Here is a 17,124-nt window from a genome sequence, read left to right as displayed (position 1 = left end):
GGTCGTCTGGCGTGGCCGAGGCTGGCGCCGCCGCCGCTCCTCCCCCCGGGTCTGGCCACGCCCCCCCCAAACAAATACTACCGAGGTGCGGTCGTCGTCGGAGGTCGATGCCATCCAGGCCTCCGGCGGGGGGGAGGAAGTGCGTCCGGTTGGGAAGATGGCGCGGAAAAATAAACACCTTGGGGACCCCCCAGGGTGGGGCGTGCCCCTGGACTTGGCGCCCCTGTCACCCGAAAGCATCGCTGAGTTGATCAGGGAGGGCGAGAGCGAGGGGGGCCCCGTGCCCGAGCCTGTGGCCGTGACCGCCGAGGCGAGAGCATCAAAACCTGTGGCCGGGCTCGGGCCCGGGGGACCCGACAAACCTGCTCCACCGGAGGGAGCGGGGGAGGCCCCTGCGGAAATGGAGTTCTCCCACTATCCCTCCGCTCTAAAAAGAAGGCGCGACCCCCAGGACGAGGAGGAGGACCAGGAGGAGGAGGTCCCTCCGGACAGGGGGAGTCGTCGCCTGCCGCGGGTGCTGCGCCCCTCCCCACCGCTGTCACCATCGTGGGCGATCGGCAGGGGTCGCCTGTCCCTAGGGAGGCTGAGGCAGAGGTGTCTGTCCAGCTCGTGCCTCCCGGGGATGGGGACGAGACCCTGCCCGTGGGGGGGGTCGCGGAACAACCCGCGGACGTAATCGATCCCCTTTCGGTGGCGATAACCCTCGACGAGTCGGGCGGCCTGGAGTCTGGGTCGGGCGAGCTCGCGGAAGATGAGCTCGCCCAAAGCGGCCCGGACATTTCCCAGGTGCTGCTCGACCTCGTCGAGGATTTCGCAAGAAATACCCCTTCTGCTGGGTTGGAGGCCGGTGGCGCGGTAGTGGAAGGCCCTCTGTCTGTGTCTCCGGCGCCGGGCGACTTGGAGTAGTTCGGTTTTACATATTCTCCGGTCTCTCCGGTCGTTCCGGCGCCTGGGGTGGAGGGGGGCTCCGAACCGCCGCCGTCTTCTGGCCCGGCGCCCCTACAGGAGCCCAGGGAGGAATCCTCCGCCACCGATCGTGGGGGTGGGATCCGGGCGGAGGCGGGGCCGGCCGTCGCGGCCGAGCCGTTCACTGCGCTTTGCGTGATGGACGGGTCGGCCGCCGGTGGCCACCCCCCGGAGGAGGACGGGGACTCGGTGGAGGGGGCGGAGGACGACTGGGAATCCATCGCCGATCAGGCGATGGATGGCCTCGCGCCCCTCGCCGGGACCCACCTCATTCCCATCGGGGAACTCCGGGACTTTGTGGCCACGTGCCAGGGTCATCACAGGACCCTGCTGGCCCTCTAAAGATGGTCGGGACTGGCGCTGCTCATCGGGTCGGCCCGCGCTGCCATCAGAACCACGGGCGCGGACGCGGCCGTAAGCCCGCTCGGGCGGCGTCAGCTCCGGTCATTCCTCACTGGGCTGCTAAGGGAGTGGCGGTTGACTAGCGGCCGCCCTCTCCCTTCCCCTGTTAGTCTTAAGTAGAGGGTGAATTATGCTTCTGAAATGAAGATAACCATAGCCAGCCTCAACATCAACGGCAGCAGGGAAGCTAGCCGCAGATTTAATAACTTTTCGGTCCTTCGGGACGGGAAGTATGCGGTGTGCTTCCTGCAAGAAACCCACACCGTTCCGGGAGACGAGGCCACGTGGCTCCTGGAGTGGCAAGGAGGGGTCAGCATGAGTCGCCTCTCCAGTGCTTCCAGTGGGGTGGCTATCTTGCTGGCCCCGCATTTTCAGCCGGAGATCTTGGGGGTCAAGGAGCTCGTGCCGGGCCGCTTGCTCCAGGTCACTGTTCGCCCGGGGGGCGTGCCGCTCCATCTAGTGAACGTGTACACCCCTGGGGCCGGTGCGCAGCAAGCGCGCTTCTTCGAAGAAGTGTCCACTCTTCTGGGCTCCATCGACGCGGGCGAGTGCGTCATCCTCGGGGGGGATTTTAATTGTACCCTCGAGGCAAGGGACCGCACGGGCACCCTGCCATGCCCGGCGGCGATGGAGAAGTTGAGGGACCTGGTCGGGTCCCTCGACTTGGTGGACGTCTGGCGAAATCTCCATCCCGACTCCAGCGCCTTCACTTGCGTGAGGTCTGGGAAAGGAGCGTCCAGAATCGACCGCCTCTACATTTCCCGGGCATACGTCTCCTACGTTCCGGCGGCTTCCATGCGGCCGGTGCCGTGCACGGACCACCACCTGGTGTGGGCGGAGCTCGTTCCGCTGCGCGCACGGGGGGGGGGTCCGCGTATTGGCACTTTAACTACCTGCTGCTGGAGGACGCACGGTTCCGGGATTCATTTAGTCGGTTCTGGGCCGGCTGGAGAAGGAAGCGGGGGGGCTTCCCCTCCTTGAGGCTATGGTGGGACGTGGGCAAGGCTCACGTCCGTCTCTTCTGTCAGGAGTGTGCGAGGGGGTCGACCAAGAGGCGGGAGGTCCGGGTCGGGCGGTTGGAGAAGGAGGTGCTCGACCTGGAATCCCGTCTCGGTCAAGTCGTCGAGGACCCGGCCCTGCGGAAGGTGTACGAAGAGAAGAAGGGCGTGCTGAAGGACCTGCAGCTTGTCGGGTCCCGAGGCGCGTACGTGAGGTTGCGGATCCAGTTCCTGCGGGACCTGGACCGCGGCTCCCCCTTCTTCTACTCACTGGAAAAAATACGGGGGGTCTGTGAGCAGCTCTTGGGGCTGCTGGCCGACGACGGATCTCAGGTCTCAGATCCGGAGGGAATCCGTGCGGAGACCCGCGCTTATTACGGGGCTCTGTTCTCTCCGGATCCGTCCAGCGAGGATGCGCGCAGAGTTTTGTGGGAGGACCTGCCGAAGGTCGGCCTGGAGGACGCCGATAAATTGGACGCTCCTCTGAGTCTGGAGGAGCTGACCGGTGCCCTCCGCCAGCTCTCCAGGGGAAAGTCCCCGGGGCTGGACGGGCTGACCGTGGAGTTCCACAGGGCGTTCTGGGACGTCTTGGGGGGCGACTACGCGCGGGTCCTGGGGGAAAGTTTGGCGACCGGGGAGATGCCCCTTTCTTGGCGCAGGGCGGTGATTGTCCTGCTGCCTAAGAAGGGCGATCTCCGCCTCCTTAAGAACTGGCGCCCGGTCTCCCTCCTCAGCACGGACTACAAAATTTTTGCCAGGGCCATGTCTGCTTGCCTTGGCGCCGTGCTGGCCCACATGATCCACCCCGACCAGTCCTACACGGTCCCGGGCTGGTCTATCCATGACAACGTCCATCTGGTCCGGGACCTGGTCCACCATTCCCAGAGGGCTGCTCTGTCGGTCGCGTTCCTTTCCCTGGATCATGAGAAGGCGTTCGACAGGGTGGATCACGAGTATCTCTTCGGGACTCTGCGCGCTTTCGGGTTCGGGACGAAGGCTGTCGCCCGGATCCAACTTCTGTACGCTGCCGCAGAGTGTCTGATTAAGGTTAACGGGTCCTTGACGGCGCCCCTTCGCTTCGGGAGGGGGGTGCGTCAGGGATGCCCCATGTCCGGCCAGTTATATGCCATTTGCGTAGGGCCTTTCCTGCGCCTCTTGCGGAAGGGGTTGGCGGGACTGGCTCTGCAAGAGCCGGGCGTGGAGGTGGTCCTCTCGGCTTACGCCGATGACGTGCTCCTCATGGTCACGGATCCCGTTGACTTGCGGAGGATGCGGGAATGCCAGCAGATTTACTCGGACGCATCCTCCGCCAGGATCAACTGGGAGAAATGTTCCGGACTCCTGGTGGGTCAGTGGTGGGTGGACTCCCTGCCGGAGGAGTTCAGGCCTTTCGCCTGGAGCACCACGCACCTCCTCTACTTGGGAGTCTACCTCAGCCCTGCCGAGGACGCCTGGCCGGCGAACTGGCACGAGTTGGAGGCCAAAGTCACCGCTCGCTTAGGACGCTGGACAGGATTGCTCCGAGTGTTGTCCTACAGGGGTCGGGCGTTGGTCATAAACCAACTGGTGGCCGCCATGTTGTGGTACCGGTTGGTTACTCTGATCCCTCCCCCTGCGTTTGTCGCCAAGATACAGAAGAAGCTCGTCGACTTCTTCTGGGACAACAGGATGCACTGGGTCGCTGCCGCGGTTCTGAGTCTCCCGCTTAGGGAGGGCGGTCAGGCGCTGGTGTGCCTTCGCACCCAGGCTGCGACTTTTCGTCTTCAGACGCTGCAGAGATACCTGTACGTTGAGATTCCTCCAAGATGGTGTGCGCTGGCGACGTATTTTTTCCGCCAGCTGCGCGGCCTCAATTATGACACGCAGCTCCTGTTTGTGAAAGTGGGTGACACGCATGCCAGCCTGCGGGGGCTGCCTGTCTTCAACAGGAACTGCTATGGGTTTGGAACGTAGTCGCCTCCAGGCGGAGCTCTCCTCCGACAGGAATGGTGGCTGTCCTTCGGGAGCCACTGTTCAGGAATCCGCACCTCCGCGTCCACAGGTTCGGGCGGCTGGCGGAGCGCAGAGCTGTGTCTGGCAAGGTGACTCGAGTCGGGGACCTGCTCGATGGTGGAGGAGCGGGCTGGATGGCGCCGGAGGAGTTGGCAAGGCGCATGTCTTGGGTCAACGTCTGGTTCGCGGCCGATGCCATCGAGTCGATAAAGGCGATAGTGCCCCCCGGCACCACTAGGCGTATCGAGGCGGCTCAAGTGTGTGGGGCGATCCCGTCTGAGCTTTCCCCCGTTCGGACGGAATTCCTTGTCGGCGCCCAGCCCCGTACCCCCCCTCGGGAACCGGCGCCTCACAACTTGAGCCGCATCGAGGAAATACCCTTCGTGCCTTTTCATTCCGCACGGAGGGGTTTCCTGTACGGGCTGCTCCTGCACACCTTCCACTTTGTCATCTTCGCCTGCCGTACGGACACGCCGTGGCGTGCCGTTTTGCCTTCCGACGGAGGCGGAGGTCCCCAATGGGGGGCTCTCTATGCGGGAGTCCTCCCTTGTTCTATTGGGGACTTGGCCTGGAGGGTGTTGCACAGGGCAGTCCCGTGCAATAGGTTCTTAAGTAGGTTCACGGACTCCCAGACCGCCTGTTTATTCTGCGGTCTGGAGGAGTCCGTGTTACATGTATACATTGAGTGTGAGAGGTTGCAGCCCCTCTTTCATTATTTGAAGGGGCTGCTCCTCAAGTTTTGGCTGCACTTCAGTCCCACGCTCTTGATCTACGGTCACCCGGTGCGGAGGGGAGCGGGCAGGTTGGAGGACCTCCTCGTGGGTCTGCTCCTGGGCCTGGCTAAGAAAGTCATTAATTGGTCCAGGCAGCGGGCGGTCGAGGGGGTCGTCCGGCCGGATTGCCTCCCTCTCTTCCGCGGCTATGTTCGCGCCCGTGTGGCCCTGGAGATGGAGCACGCGGTGTCCGCCGGCGCGCTCGATCACTTCCGTGACCGGTGGGCGCCGCGGGGACTGGAGTGCATAATTGGGCTGGAGAACCGAATTTTAATTTGATTTCCAAGGGTTTAGTTGAAGTTTTTAACGGTTTATTTACAGTTTTATTGTTGATATTATTTGGTTCTTTAAAAGAGGAACAAACAAGTGAAGGTGCCATCTAGAGGTTACAGAAGGAACTGACTGGCACCCTCACACCTAGCAATGAAAGCCAACATTCCATTGGCCTTCTTAATCACTTGCTGCACCTGCATAGTAACCTTCTAAGTTTCGTGCACCAGGACCCCCAGATCCCTTTGTACTTCAGTACTTTCCAGTTTCTTGCCATTAAGATAATAACTTGCTCTACGATTTTTCCTGCCAAAGTGCATAACCTCACACTTTCCAGTATTGTATTCCATCTGCCAAATCTCTGCCCACTTACTTAGCCTGTCTATGTCCCCTTGAAGGTTTTTTATGTCCTCCTCACTCACTACTTTCCCCCCCATCTTAGTATCATCTGCAAACTTTGATATGTTACACTCGGTCCCCTCCTCCAAATCGTTAATATAGATTGTAAAGAGTTGGGGACCCAGCACTGACCCCTGCGGAACACCACTAGTCACTGATTGCCAGTCTGAGAATGAACCATTTATCCCAACTCTCTGCCTTCTGTTAGATAGCCAATCCTCTATCCATGCCAGAATATTACCCCCAATCCCGTGATTTTTTATCTTAAACAATAATCTTTTGTGTGGCACCTTGTCAAATGCCTTTTGGAAGTCTAAATACACTACGTCCACTGGTTCCCCTTTATCCACCCTATATGTTACTTCCTCAAAGAACTCCAGCAAATTTGTCAAACATGACTTCCCCTTCATAAAACCATGCTGACTTTGTCCTATTAAATTATGATTATCCAAATGTCCTGTTACTGTCTCCTTAATAATGGACTCCAATATTTTACCTACCACAGATGTTAGGCTAACCGGTCTATAGTTTCCAGCCTTCTGTCTACTGCCCTTTTTAAATAAGGGCGTTACATTAGCAGTTTTCCAGACTGCCGGGACCTTTGCTAAGTCCAGGGAGTTTTGGAAAATTATTACCAATGCATCTACAATCCCTACCGCCACTTCCCTCAAGACCCTAGGATGTAAGCCATCAGGTCCAGGTGATTTATCCGCCTTGAGTCCCATTATTTTACCGAGTACCACTTCCTTAGTGATTTTGATCGTGTTTAGCTCCTCCCCCCCTTTAGCCCCCTGTTTGTCCAGTGTTGGGATATTCTTAGTGTCTTCTACTGTAAAGACTGATGTAAAATATTCATTCAGTGTTTTTGCCATCTCCATATTTCCCACCATTAATTTCCCGGTCTCATCCTCTAAGGGACCAACATTTACTTTAGCCACCCTTTCTCTTTTTATATAACTATAAAAACTCTTACTATCTGTTTTTATATTTTTTGCTAATTTACTTTCATAATCTATCTTCCCTTTCTTAATCAATCTTTTTGTTATTTTTTGCTGTCTTTTAAAGTTTTCCCAATCCTCTATCCTCCCACTAGATTTGGCTACCTTATATGCCCTTGTTTTTAGTCGAATACTATCCTTAATTTCTTTACTTAGCCAGGGATGGCTGTCTTTTCTTTTACACCCTTTTCTTCTCAGTGGAATATATATTTTTTGGAAGTTGTAAAATAACTCCTTGAATGTACACCACTGATCATGTATCGTCTTACCCTTTAATCTATTTTCCCAATCCACTCTACTCAATTCCGCTCTCATACCTTCATAGTCTCCTTTATTCAAGCTTAGCACGCTTGTTTGAGATCCAACCTTCTCACCCTCCAATTGAATATGGAATTCAACCATGTTATGGTCACTCATTCCAAGGGGATCCTTTACTAGGACATTTTTTATTAATCTTGTCTCGTTACACAGGACCAGATCTAAGGTTGCCTGCCCCCTGGTTGGTTCAGTTACATACTGCTCAAGAAACCCATCCCTAATACACTCAATGAACTCATCCTCAAGGCAGCCCTGCCCAATTTGATTTGTCCAATTAATATGATAGTTAAAATCCCCCATAATTATAGATGTTCCCTTATTACAAGCCTCAACTATTTCCTGATTGATACTCCGTCCAACAGAGTTGCCACAGTTCGGAGGCCTATAGACTATGCCCACTAGTGTTTTTTTCCCCTTATTATTCCTTACCTCCACCCAAACTGTTTCATTGTCCTGATCTTTTGACCCAATATCATTTCTCTGTATTACAGTGATTCCTTCCTTTATTAACATAGCCACCCCACCTCCCCTTCCTGCCTGTCCTTCCTGATCGTTAAATAACCTGGTATGTTTAATTCCCAGGCATTGTCACCCTGCAGCCATGTTTCTGTAATGGCCACAAGATCATACCCATATGTAGTTATTTGTGTGATTAACTCATCTATTTTGTTACGAATGCTACGTGCATTCAGATAGAGAACTTTCAAAGATGTTTTGTGACACTTAGTTCCTGCTTTTGCCCTTTTTATTACTTTACCTTTTACTCCATACCTTCTGCCCCTTCCTGACACGCTCTGGTTTTTAATTTCCCCACTGCTACCTAAGTCTATGACCTTCTCTGTTGTCATTTGTATTATTTGCTCTCTAGGAACCTCCCCCCCACTAGTTAGTTTAAAGCCCTCTCTACAGCCCTAGTTATATGATCTGCCAGGACTCTAGTCCCAGCACTGGCCAAGTGAAGCCCGTCCCAACGGAACAGCTCCCTCCTGCCCCAGTACTGGTGCCAGTGTCCCAGGAAGCAAAACCCGTTTCTCCCACACCAGTCTTTGAGCCACGCATTTAACTCTCTAATTTTATTTGTCCTAGCCAAATTCGCTCGTGGCTCAGGTAATAATCCAGAGATTATTACCCTTGTGGTTCTGCTTTTTAATTTGGCCCCTAGCTGCTCAAACTCCCTCAGCAGAACCTCCTTCCTTGTCCTATCTATGTCGTTGGTACCAACATGGACCACGACAACTGGATCCTCCCCCTCCCACTCCAAGTTTCTCTCCAGTCCAGAGGAGATGTCCTTAACCCTGGCACCGGGCAGGCAACACAGCCTTCGGGACTCTCGCTCTCGGCTGCAGAGAACTCTATCTATCCCCCTAATGATACTATCTCCTACCACTACAACATTTCTTTTAACTCCCCCCATGGGTGCGAACGACGGCAGTCCGTTCGATCGCATAGGGAAAACGGAAAACACTGCAGAAGGAAGGGGAGACCCCACAGGCATTTGCAGACGGGCTGTGGCCAGTCTACAACAGCGCGTTGTCAGGGGGACAAGATAGGGCACACCTGAACCAGCGGCAGCGGACCCAATGGCTTCATTGCCTGGTGTCCAATTGCCTGCCGCAGATAAAAGCAAAGGCTGATACTTGGTTTGACCACCGAGACCCCCTAGCAACCGAAGGGACTGTAATCCGGCAGCTCATGGCAGCATATAGGAACGATAGGAATAGTGGGACACACCAGCAAAAGGATAAGGTCAACAAGGTTAAACCTGGGGCTCAATACAAGAAAGAGTGGTGCCAGGAGGGGAGCCATCCCTCCCAGAAAAAGGTCACTTGTTACAGGTGCGGGGAGGATGGCCACTGGCACAGGGATTGTGAAAAGCCTGGGAGAGACGATAAAGCCAGGACCCCCGCAGCCCCAACTCAGAAGGCAGAGACAGAAACTCCTCCCGATACAGTCGAGTCCGTCATGGAGTCGATAAAATCTTTCCTCAGGGCCAATCAGGGAAAGGTAGCAGCCATCAGTGGTGCTGCAGCCCCCTCGCCCACCTCTGCCTCCCCACAATGACTGGAGCCCGCGCAGCCTGTCTATCTGTGTAATCTCCGGTACGATGAATGGAAGAGACCGCTCGTACAGATGGAGGTAGAGAAGGTTACAGGGACTTATCTATTGGATACGGGGGCATCATGCACCGTGATCCATACGGATAATCCCACCACCTCACCTCTGTCTAACGGGGTCCCATACATACTATTGGGATTCACCGGTCAGGAGCAGGCGGGGGTACGAATTTATGGGCAGGCAGCAGACAGCATGGGGAAGCAGCATCGGAATAACCGGCTGCTGCTCGAGCCTAACAAGAGCCACCAGTGGGAGATAGGAGACCTAGTGATGGTAAGAAACTATGCCCGGGTGGGAAGTTTAGAGCCACTCTACATGGGACCCTATAGTACAGTTGATAGGGCCAGCCCCATGGTCTATGCAGTAAAACTACCCCGGTGCACAAAGTGGTTCTACGCCAACCAATGTAAATTGTATAACTCTGACCATACAAGTTCAAGTTCACAGGCTGTAAAGACAGGCGCTGTGGCTTGTTTCAAGGGAAAAGTTGTCCGGCCCACCAATTGGGACACTTCCCCGCCCCAGTGGGACCTAAGTTTTGGCCAAAGTTTAAATTTGAACCAGTTATTTAGTTCAGAAACAGAGAAACCGCAGCCTGAGAGTAGAAATCTGCAGGCTGCCGCGAGTTCATTCACAGAAAATCACTTGGGGGGCTCCAGGGAGGAGCTGCCCTGTGAAGAGACTGCCTACGCATGCGTAGTCGCTGGTCTGGAGACAGGAATTCCCCAGTCTTTTGAACGGACGGTTCGTGCAGGCGCAGTTCCCCAGCCCGTGACCACAGTGGCTCCCCTTCACTTTTCCCTCGCAGGCGCAGTCGCCTGTTTGAATACAGAGGTTTCACAGCCTCTGCCGTGGGACTCCGGGGAGGAGGTTCGTGCAGGCGCACTTCCCCAGCCTGTGACCACAGCGGCTCCTCTTCAGTTTTCCCACGCAGGCACAGTCGCCTGTTTTAGTACAGAGGTTTCACAGCCTCTGCCGTGGGACTCCGGGGAGGAGGTTTGCACAGGCATAGTTCTCCAGCCCGTGACCACAGCGGCTCCTCTTCAGTTTTCCCACGCAGGCGCAGTCGCCTGTTTGAGTACAGAGGTTTCACAGCCTCTGCCGTGGGACTCCGGGGAGGAGGTTCGCGCAGGCGCAGTCGCCTGTTTAAAGGGACAAGCTTCCCAGCCGCATCTAGAGTAGTTCCCCCTATGGTGTGGGACTCTGGGGAGGAAGGGATAGCAATTCCTCTTGCAGGAGACATATGGAAAGAGCCGGTGCCAGGTTTTGGACCTGGAGAGGAAGATTTTCAGCCACCAACAGCGGGTGGTGAGGGGATACCTGCCCCCAGTACAGGAGTGGGTAGGGAAAAGGAGACAAACCCAGATTACTGGCAGGCTGACAGGTATATTAAACAGTGCAGGCTGTTTGCATCAGGGGGAGAAGGTTCCCAGCCAGCTAGGGCTGTGACCCAGGCTCAGGGTCCGTCAGCCAAAGTTTCCCCCACAGAGACGCCCCTCAGAAGGTCTCAGCGGGTCCGCAAGCCCAAGATAAGATGGTCACCAGAGTACCCGCCACAAAGAGCAATCTCCCGAGCCCAGGAGGAAACAGATCACAGAGGTCCCCAACTAGCAGCCATAAGCTGCCAGGGACAAGAAGCAGGAGGCAGTCCAGCTTCGCTGCAGGCAGCAGTAATCTGCGACAGTGACACCAGAGATTAGCCTGGCCGTCTGGAGACGGGCGGCATTTGTATTATAGCTTTGTGTTAAGTTACCAATGTTTATAGCTTGCTTTTAAGCTGTTTAAATTTTAAGTTTAGAATGTAACTAGTAGTTTTCAGTTTAAGTTTAAAGTTTAAGTTTATAAGTGTGCCAAGTGCTTGTATTTTGGTCCGAGGTTGAGGGACCCGACCATGTCTCCACCTAAGGCAGCAGGTCAGTGATAGACCTGGCTGCATGTACTTTTAAGTTCTTTTGCAGGAGAGTGGACAAAGGAGCAGCCCTGTTCGCCCAGCCCGAGCTGGGCATCGAATGAAGATATGGTTATACAGAATGTTGGGGATCACCTCGCCACTGGACAAATCCAGGAGGAGACCCCGCAGCGACCTTCGGGAGAAACCGGACAGGGTCTGGAGGAACCTGCCTACTCATCCTATGCAGAAGAGATGGCCCCAGCTGGGTGCCCCACCCCAGCACTATCCTGACCGAATTTCACTTGTGGGAGACCTCGCTATTGAGGAGTCATGGTGGGGAAGCGCGGGCGTCTTGTCAAATAGGGATGCGTTCCCCGGGAGTGGGTGGTGATGGCCCGGGAAAGATTGTAAAGGGGAGGGGGAGACCCAAGAGTCGCGTGGGTGCGTTCGGGGAAGGGAGGAACTCACCCGGGGCCCACGGGCAAAGTTAGAGTGTAAGTGTGGCTGGGAAGGATGAGTGGGTGGCCGGATCTGGGATCCAAGTTTGAGTGTGGGGCCAGTGAGAGCCGCCACACAGGCACCCATCATTTTCTGCAGCCAGTCGAAGGAAGACGAGAGGGGAGGGACTGGGAGTCGCGATACCATACTCCCGGTCTCGGTCTGTGAAACATGAGGGGTACCCCGTCTCCACAAAGGGACAAGGGAACGGCTCGGGACTGGCGGATCAGACTGTTCTGTAAAATCCATTCTGTATATTTTAAAAGTTTAAGACCATTAAAAGAGGGGGGGTGGTGGAAAGAACATTTACTGCCCGGGTGGGAGGAGCAATACCCACTCGAATTTCGTGACCCATCATTGGCACGTGATGGTCGGGGTTTATTTCAGCGTTTTGTTTCAAATGTTTAATGAAGATTTTTGTATTTTGTTTTACAGTTCCAAGCAGTGCAGAGGCGTAGGACCCTCTCCGTGCTTGGGATCATTTTGATTACATTGTATAACCAAGATTGCAACATTTTGTAATATGTTATAATGTAACAAGCGGTGCAGGGGTATGAGACCTGATGTAAGCCCCCAAAGTGTGGACTAAGTGATATACAAAGTCGACAACACTGGCTTGTTATAAGAAAGACAGACCCAATAATTGAAGTAGAAACGGTTTATTCAGGCCTGGGGAGCTATGGCTCTTGCGTCCCAACACAAGGCTCCGACTCCACCGAATCTCTTGAGGTTCACACAGTTATACAAAAATTAAGGCCCTGCCCTAAAGGCGGGGATAAGCTTATTAGCATATACAGAATTATAGTTAAATTGTAATTATAAAACCGTGACATTCCATTCTTCCAGTCGCTTACAAATCTCACATTTCGTTATCAGTTGGTCCTGTTACTTTCTCATGACCCAGGGGCCTCAACTTTATTACTTTACGATCGTCCATTTGCTGTTGTCAGATGGCTTGGTCTTTTTAAGTATTTCTCTAAGATAGTAGATCTTTCCAAAGCGGGCAATCCGCAGATTTTCTGTCTCTCTCTCTTAAATTATTTCTACAGAGCAAAAACACTTTAGTTAGTTAAAAGAATAGAACCCTATTGAGCTTCACACTTAACAAACCCTTAAGTGCAAAGGTGTCGACTCGCGTGGCCGAACCCATATATCTCTCCCTCTTTCTAAGGGGTTGTTTTGACAGTTTTAATCTCTCAGCAGTTAACCCGTAGTCCTGTTTAAACCTTATCTGGGTTTATACAACTTTTACAGACTTCTATTGTTCAACTCGGAGCACGAATTAACCTATTCCCTCCATTTTGTATATTGGTGTTACAGATGAATCCTGGTTTGTTTTTCCTTATTAAATCCAATTTTTAATATCTTACTTCAGTCCCCCCTTTTGACCTTTGGACAATTGCTCCAAACAGGTCAACATGTATTTCCACTTCCTGGTGTCTGCCAGAGCGTGCACTCCCTGGCCTTCTACCAGTTTAGGTTATACATGTATATATATCTTATCAATTTGGAGGCCGACTTCCCCCTCTGTGGTATGGTGGTCTTTCCTTTACGGTGGTCTTTCCTTTAGGGTGGGCTTTCCTTTATGCACTCCGTCCGGTGTAACCATTCCTGGGGCCCCTTAGACCCTACACTAATGGTTAAGGCTTTCCTGCTCAAGCCTGTCCCTCATTCCCACGTGGGGTGTGTGACGTGCCAATTCGAGACTGTCATCACACACCAGTCCTCATTCACCACCCTCCTTCTGCCACCCTCCTTCTGCCACCTCCATCTTACGGTTGGCCGGCCCGGTCTTTAATTACCATGCCCAATTAATCCCACATAATTTCAGGGCTTCCCATCGCGTCTCACACCATTTGCCTTGGAGAGGCGGGGGAGTTGTCCATTCTTAACATCGCTACCTGCCCCTCCTCAGGCTCTACTTCCTTCACCGCACCAATTTCGGCCTTACTCATTCTGGCACAAAGGCACTGGAGAAATAAAAATACACAATATATCAGAATAACAATCAAGAGGAATATCATTATGCCTTGTACCACCGAGGCGCCCAAAGTCCCCGACCATCCTGATCCCCAATTGTCAAAATATGAGGAAGTGGGTGAGTTTCCTCTAATGTTGTACTAATATCTTTTTGTTGTTTCTTTAAGCCTTCTTCTATTTTATGATAGTACTTTAAAATTTCCTTTGTTTCCTGCCGTAACTTCTGCCAAGCTTCCTCTAACTTAGGAATTGCCTTGGGCTCTGGTATGACATAAGTTTCAACCCTTTTTAGTAAGTCTCATATTATCAAATGACCAGGTTTTCCTATGTGTAGGTATCTTTAGACCAATACAACGGTTTGGTTGGGGAATGGTATAAGCCATATCTTGATATTCATATTTCTGTTCAATTGTGGTGACACAACAGGTCCCATTGTTCCTTGATGCTACCCGGGTCCGGTGTATCCCCTTGGGTGAACCTCGAGGGTGCAATTGGTAATTTTCGCAAATCCGCACTCGGATGTGTCTCCCTCGGTGGGGGGGTGTGTGCACACCCATGTCCTTCCCTTGTGGTGGCACCCGTCCACTACCACCCCCCTTTAGGTTTCATTCTTCTGTTTATTATCTTCATCCCTTTCCCAAAGTGTCTTGGTAGGGACATCATGATATTTAACCCACTTTCCCTTTGTACTTCTCCTATATTAATCACATCGTATCGGGGTTGTCCCCCTTCTGGGAATTGTGGGATGGCCAGTACAATGCCAATCATCTTAGTCCATGGGGTCAGACAATCACCTGCCCGGTGTACTTGTCCCATTTTACACTCCTTACATAGGCTTTTATTTGTGTCAATCCAAGGTTCCAGATCCTTATTAGTAATCCAATCAGGGATCTGTCCATTATTTATTTGCCTCATGTTATGCTGAGCATTCGACAATAGCCATGAGCCCTACGTGGCACATATTAGTTCCTTATCGGTTTGGCGAGAAGCATTATTAAGTCTATCAATAATTGTATTGATTGTTTCTGCATGGGGGGCTACTATCTCTTCCACCCCCGACAATTGCATTATTGTTTGGTTTCCCTGCCAGTGTCAATTGCTGGCTATTTCCAGTAGCTTGTTTTAGTAACTTCTCTATTTTTGCTTGTAATTCTTCTACTCCTTCGTTTACTCCTTCTATGTCCAAGCTATTGACTGTTGCTAACCCGGCCGCATACCCTGCTCCGGTCGTTTCCAATACTCCCGTTTCTTACATCTTTGTAAGATAGATTTTTTTCTGTGGATCCTCTAATTGTTTTACCCACAGGGAGTTCCAGGTTTGTTTTGTATCTCAAAAGTACTCATATTAATGGCAAGCTTAGTAACTCTATGTGCTACACTAAAATACACCTCATCCTGTGTTCTCCTTATTACTAATCCCCCTCGATAATGGCAATACTTATATTTATCCCTAGAATCAAGGCGAGGACGCTCCATCTCATTCCGGACGTCCAATGTTCCTGTAATTACAAAAAGGGGGCTGGTCGTCACCAGCCAGTTAGAATTATTCTGCTCTTATCCATTTTATCAGTTCAAAATGCTGTACATCTGGTTCATTTCTTGTTCTGTGGCTCTGTCCCCAGACATACCTGAAGATGCAAACTATGGCATATAATATTATCATCATACACAGCCTATTATCATCATACACAGCCCTATCATTGATATATGTAGTAACTCCCCTTCCCATTCTTTATATCTTCTAGTATACTCCTCACTCTGTCAAAAAGGGCACCATCTCTGGTTTACTCATTGTCTTTCTTATATATTTTTAACTGGGTCCAGTGTTTCCACCTTCCTTTACCCGTTCCAGACCCATCTACATGAGCACATGTGTCATTATTCATTAATACTTCATAAGGTCCTGACCATCTGGGTGCTAGCCCTGGTTTGGCTGGTATTATTTCTGCTATCACTTTGCTATCTATTGCTAAGACCTCCTTCTGGTCGTCCCGTGTATCCTGTTCTCGATCCCGTATAATCTGTTGGTCTTTGGCCTCATGTCTCTAACTATCTGTCCAGATTTATCTTTGGGTAACAGGACAGCTTCCCAAGCAGCCTCCCTGCCGTTTGAGACGGTGCTGCAATTAGTTTATAAGATAACTTCCATTTATCAAATCCTAATTTTCCTTCTATCACTGTGGGGAAATATTAACTCAACATTAAGAAATTTACATTTAATAATGTCCAATATCTTTAAATTCTGTTCAGTAATACTGAAGTTGTTACTTGGTGAACTCAAACAGCTGTCAGTGGAAAGGGTTAACTCCTTCGCAGGCTTTTGAAGGTGGAGCTAAACATTATTGCGTCACTTCACGCAACCCAAAAAAACATCCCTGACTGAAAGAGTTGTGGTTTCACACTTTGATTCAACATGAACATTTGGGCTTCATTGGTCAGATTCCCTCTCTCAATTGCTCGTTTAGCTGCCCATCCTCTCGTGTGCTTTAATTTATTATTATGCACTCTTTGGGTAGGAGAGAGGTTCCTTCTAATTCCTTGGTTATATTCTTGTCTCTTACGGGTCTTCTCCTGGTGTCATATATCCCTGCCTACTCCCGCTATCATGTAATCAGACACCACCCCAAAGGCATTCCGACTATCTATATAGGTTTACACATTTTCCTTTGGCTACCCCCCTTTGATCAAATCCTGTATAGGCTGGGCCATTTCTACTTTGTTTCCCGGGCCTGCCTGTTTGTTTGACTTATAATCTGGGGGCCAGTACACTTCATTCGCTTTAGGGTTGACTAAAGCTCCTACTTCTCACAGTATATCTATCCCTAGGATTGTTCCTTCCGTGTTCTCGCATACCCACAACTGTGTAGGTATTATTATACATCCAATTTCTAGTAAGACTGTTTCGCTCTTATAAGCCCTGATTCTTCGTCCACCGATTCCTGCTATACTAACTGAAAGTTTCGTTCGGGGTAAGGGTAAGTCTGTCAATGAGATTGTGGCTCCTGTGTCTATTAACATTTTTTCACTGTCGGCCCCCTACCAATACGTCAACAAACATCCTCGGATCCCCCTCCCCTCTCTGGCGCGGTCCCTTCCTGCTGCCATCCCTAGAAGCTTGCGAGCAATCAAAGCACGCAGCCAGTCCTAACGCCCCTCCCATCTGTTTTTGGGCATTTGTCTCTTCCCTTGTGTCACTATGTATCCTAGGTAGACTACTTCATCCTTCCCTACCTATACCTTTCTAAGGTTTAACTCTAGTCCCGCCTTCTATAAGGCTTCCAGTACCATAGTCAATTAAATATTGTAGAGGGACCTGCCACTATCAGATATTCTTGCGGAGTGGAGTTATCTTATTCAATTCGGACTACACCAATTTACATCAACCAGAATTTCACTGTGGCCACAATGAAAGTCTGGTTTTAATAGGTTAATTTACCTCATAACTTCAAGGTTAGATCTTAGACTGAAACTTAATCTTTCATTAAACAAACTTTTTGTTGCTCTTCTCAATTTTTACACTCCAG

This window comes from Somniosus microcephalus, chromosome 13, assembly GCF_052327205.1.
Source record: "Somniosus microcephalus isolate GS21.2 chromosome 13, FLI_Smic_1.0, whole genome shotgun sequence".
In the NCBI taxonomy this organism is placed as follows: domain Eukaryota; kingdom Metazoa; phylum Chordata; class Chondrichthyes; order Squaliformes; family Somniosidae; genus Somniosus; species Somniosus microcephalus.
This window is presented reverse-complemented; position numbering follows the sequence as displayed.